Source organism: Momordica charantia (assembly GCF_013281855.1).
Source record: "Momordica charantia cultivar OHB3-1 chromosome 7 unlocalized genomic scaffold, Mcharantia_2.0 BLBB01000007.1, whole genome shotgun sequence".
Classification (NCBI taxonomy): domain Eukaryota; kingdom Viridiplantae; phylum Streptophyta; class Magnoliopsida; order Cucurbitales; family Cucurbitaceae; genus Momordica; species Momordica charantia.
Genome location: NW_028275165.1, coordinates 13,850,672 through 13,855,003, shown reverse-complemented (window position 1 = coordinate 13,855,003; position 4,332 = coordinate 13,850,672). Strand labels below are relative to the sequence as shown.

Below are 4,332 nucleotides of genomic sequence, written 5' to 3'. Positions count from 1 at the left end.
AGCTCGGCCGCTGGAAAAGGATCCTTTGTCCTTGGACTTGGGATCTGCCCTTTCTATGTCTTTTCCACTTCTGCCCCGGCCGATCCTTCGTTCCGGTCGGCCGGTTTTGGTTCGGAGGAGCTCCTGTCCATCGATGACTTTCTTCGCCTTCTGAAGCACCTCGGCGAAGGTGGCCGGGGCCTCCTCTCCAAGTTTCACCGTGAGGGCTTCGTCGGCTAGACCGGTGAGAAAATAGCACATGGCCGAGTCATCGGAGCAGTGCGCGACCTTCAACTGCTCCTCCTGGAATCTGGTGACATATTCCCGCAGCGTCTCACCCTCCTTCTGTCTTATGGTGGCGAGATGGGTCGCTGTCTTTTTGTCATAATGCCGAGAAGAGAACTGGGCGAGGAACTCCCTTCTCAGCTGAGAGTAGGTCGAGATCGACCTGGCTGGCAGTCTCCGATACCACAATCGCGCGCTGCCAGTAAGCGCGATCTGAAAGGCGCGGCATTTGATTGCGTCTGATGCCGCTTGGAAGTCCATGAGGCCTTCAAAGACCTCGACATAATCCTTGGGGTCTTTCGACCCAACATGAGGCTTCACGGTAGGAGCTTTGAACTTCGGAGGGATCGGTGCTTCCAAAACGTCCGAGGTGAAGGGCGACTCTCCCAAGTCGCCATCGTTCAGTGAGCCTTCTTTCTGCTCACATTTCGCCTTTAAGGCCTCCACCTGAGCATCGAGCTTGCCCCTCAGCTGGTCGAACTCCTCCCTTGTGATCACCCCTGCAGGAGTTGCGGGGTTGTGAGAGGATTTAGCCTGCTGGTTGGAGCTCCTGTGTAAGCAGGACGGTGACTGTCCTTTTCGGAGGAATGAGCCTCTCTTTTTGTTGAGATGCTCACGGAGGTCTCCCCCCCGACGAGTGTGTCCCTCGCTCTCGATGTCTTCGGGATGTTCCTCCTCGACTGGGCCGAGGTGGGAACCCCTTGGCTCGCGTACGTCAACGCGCGTCACTCGGTTTTCAGATCGGGACCCTGCGCCTGCGGCTAGTATCATTTCGTTATACATTTCCTCCATGGACCGCATTTGTGTGCGCATTACCTCCATTTCTCTCTGGAGTGCATCAAAGTCCTCACTTGTTGGAGCCGGGGCTGGACCCCGGGCGCCCTTCTTAGAGGTCCCACCTCGGCCACGGGTGGCCTTGGATGTCCTCGGGTGCGCAGGCGGTAGAACAGGCGCGGTGATTCTTGTCGACCTGCGGAGGGGTTCTGTTGCTAGGCCGTCGTGACTTTGCCCCTCTACCACTGCTGCTCCGACCTCCCTCTGGTGGGCATCGCTGGCAGCTAGGGTCCTTCGATCTGCCGTATTGGTCGAGTTTGTGGGTTGAACCATTTTCGCTCGCGTGTTGGCTTTAAAGACTTGGGATGACTTAGATAGTCGTCCCCACAGACGGCGCCAAATGTTTATGCAAGGATATGCACAATAGTGTATTTCGGATTGCAGCTCGAACTCGGCCTCCGGGCCGACCTGAATACTGGGGCGGACCTGCACAAAAAAGTGAGCACTCCGACGATCAAGTCAGTATAGGTCGGATTCCCAGTTTAGTTCGAGGTCAGAAATCATCGTACCTGATCGTGGAATGAGGCCCTCTACTTATGGGTGGTAGTCCCGCTAATCTCGCGACGGTTACATTCGGTAATCTCGGGACCGTCGGTTACACCCGGTAATCTCGGGACCGACGGTTACGCCCGATAATCACGCCGCTGACAGTTGCTCACATCGGCCCTTACCGAGCTCCCCGGTAGGTCGAACCTCAGCCAAGTTCACCTCGACCCTCATACTTAGCATTTGTTGACGTTAGTGGCGGTCATCTCGGCTATCCGAGCTGAGCATGACTCATGAGTCATCTTGGAGCACCAATAGGGGTCCTCCATGTGTCCAGGGTATTCTCTTCCCCAAACAGATATTATTTATCAAACGTGATGATTAGCTGGCTATGATGTGGGATAGGCCACATCGTGGCTGAAGGAATCTTGAGTGATTATTAAATAAAAACTAAATCTTTAATGAAATTTAAATTAAAAAAAAAACTTATAAAACTCTGTTCTTCTCAAAAAAAAAATGACGGTTTTACCTCACTTCCGCATATTTTTTCACTCTTTGCCTCCTTTCTTCACAATGATAGTTTATGTTCATCAACGTTTATCTTCTTACAAATTCAAAGTAATACGTGTTAAAACTTTGGCTATTGCAACTTCAAAAAGAGCAAAAAAAAAAATCCGAAAAATTGCTCGCAGGCACCGAAGGCGGAAGTCCTTTATAGTGGGCATAAACATGAAATTGCACCACTGTAGTCCGGTGGTGCTGACACTTTCGACACTGCATGGTTTTCAAGTTGGCTCAGGCTAGACATGTATTGGTTGCATTGGGTTCGTTCATGAGTGATAGGTCCAACAAATTTGTAGGACTGAGGGTAAAAAAAAAAAGCCCCGTCGTCTTCATAGGTCATGTGGATTGTACATATGAAAGATGACAGAACTGAGGAGTTTTTCGATGGAAAGAAATCGACCAAGAAAAAATCTACAATTCTATCACTTTGCCAAGGAATTGGGGATTCAGAACAAAACGCGAAAGAAATTTGGTGGAACATGGAATTGCAAGAAGCTGACCAAAAAATAAGTGAAACTATGCACTGTGCATTCATTTGCTTTAAAATCAGAATGTGGTCCAAGGTAAGATGGTTGTGGGAGGTTTTCTTTTAATAATTTTCTTTCATGATTCTTTGATTTTTGGGATTGTTATGTTCTTTCAGTGATTGTTTTTTTTTTGGCAAGATGGTGGTGGGAGAATCTCTTTTAATAATTTTCTTTCATCCTTCTCTGATCGTTCTGTTTTTTTAGTGATTAATTTTTCTTCTGATTTTCAGAATCGATGTCGCCTATAACAGTATTGGATCTTGTTATGCTTGATTCTCTGTAGGCATTATTGATTACATGGTGTAATCTATCATAAGCAACAAACTGAAGAGGAGGAGGAAGAATTTAGCCCAAGAGTTAGGGCTTCTCACATCAAGCTTGAGAACTTAAGATTGAAGCTATGTACACTGCATAGCTTCAAAATAGGGATATGCTCTTGAAGGTAAGATGATGTTGGTCCTCAAATTCAGCCCTTCATTTCGTTTTAATTTAGTGAGTTTCTGCTAATGCTTGTCCCTCTTCTCTCTTAAGATGTTGTGTTTCTTCGGTTCACAATTTTGGGCATTTGCCGCTGTGGAGTTGAATGTTGAGCTGAGCGTTTTTTTCCGAGTTGTTTTTGTGGGCAGCGGACCGTGAAAGCTATGCTGGTAGAGCATATGAAATTCTGGATGTTTTTTTTCCTCATATACAAATGGAGGGTTCTCCACTGTACATTGAATATCATGCATATGATACATCTCATTTACTCTGTTGAATGTTTTTTGCTGAATTGATGATTTCAGTTAGTTATGTAAGTGATGAGTATGTATCTTGTGTTTTTTTCTGAACGTGTCCATGTTGTGTGTCCTTTATTGTTTTTATTTTACTTCTTTCAAGTTTGTTGACTTGAGCCACAGGTTCATGTGTCTACATATTGTTAAGGATTCTATATTGAAAAGAAAAGGGACCTACCAATGATTTATAATGGTCATGCGCTACTCCTTTTATTGCCAATTGATTTTGAAATGGAACCCCATGAATATTGATACATATACATACAACAGTAATTCGATGATATGTTGACTGTTTGTTAACAAATTTGAGCAAAAAATTGTATGGAGGTATTTAATTTAAAATTTTTGTAGGGTAAAATGAGAATTTGAAAATATTAATGATAAAGTTGAGATCTACCTTAAATGTTAGGCACTATTCCGTATATTTAGCTTAAACTTTGAATAAATAAAAACTAACAAAACAAAATAAAGAAAACAGTTAAGATTTTATTTATTTATTTACTAAGAAAAGTTAAGATTTTAAATTTTAAATAACAAAATTAAAAAATGTATTTTGCAAAGGCAATTTTAAAAGTTCGATGCTTAGGAATAGAAACTCAGAATCCTTACATCAAAATTAAATAATACATCAATTTGTCAAAGAAAATTAGTTAGGAGTATATAGGGAATAATAAAACATTCCACCTAAAAAAACTATTAATTAGTATCTTATCTATAAAAAAAAATTGAATACAATAATATGTGGAGTGGGATTAAAATACACGACTTTTTAAGTGGAGATATATGTCTTAATCAATTGTGCTTTTGCCAAGCTAACACTCAAATTTCTTATAACTTACGTCAAGAAAATAATGAGTATATTATCTAATTGAAAACTCAAATCT

The 4,332-nt window shown here is 43.1% G+C and overlaps 1 long non-coding RNA gene across 2 annotated transcripts; it reads left to right on the top strand.

Moving 5' to 3' along the window:
* Positions 1-2,186: 2,186 nt before the first annotated feature.
* On the top strand, positions 2,187-3,668 carry LOC148210411 (uncharacterized). 2 transcript variants are annotated; one of them, XR_015792319.1, is made up of 3 exons: positions 2,187-2,711; positions 2,906-3,117; positions 3,207-3,668. It is a non-coding gene; the product is annotated as an uncharacterized LOC148210411 (long non-coding RNA). The 2 variants fall into 2 exon arrangements; XR_015792318.1 differs by lacking the exon at positions 2,187-2,711 and having other exon boundaries at positions 2,719-3,117.
* Positions 3,669-4,332: the final 664 nt, after the last annotated feature.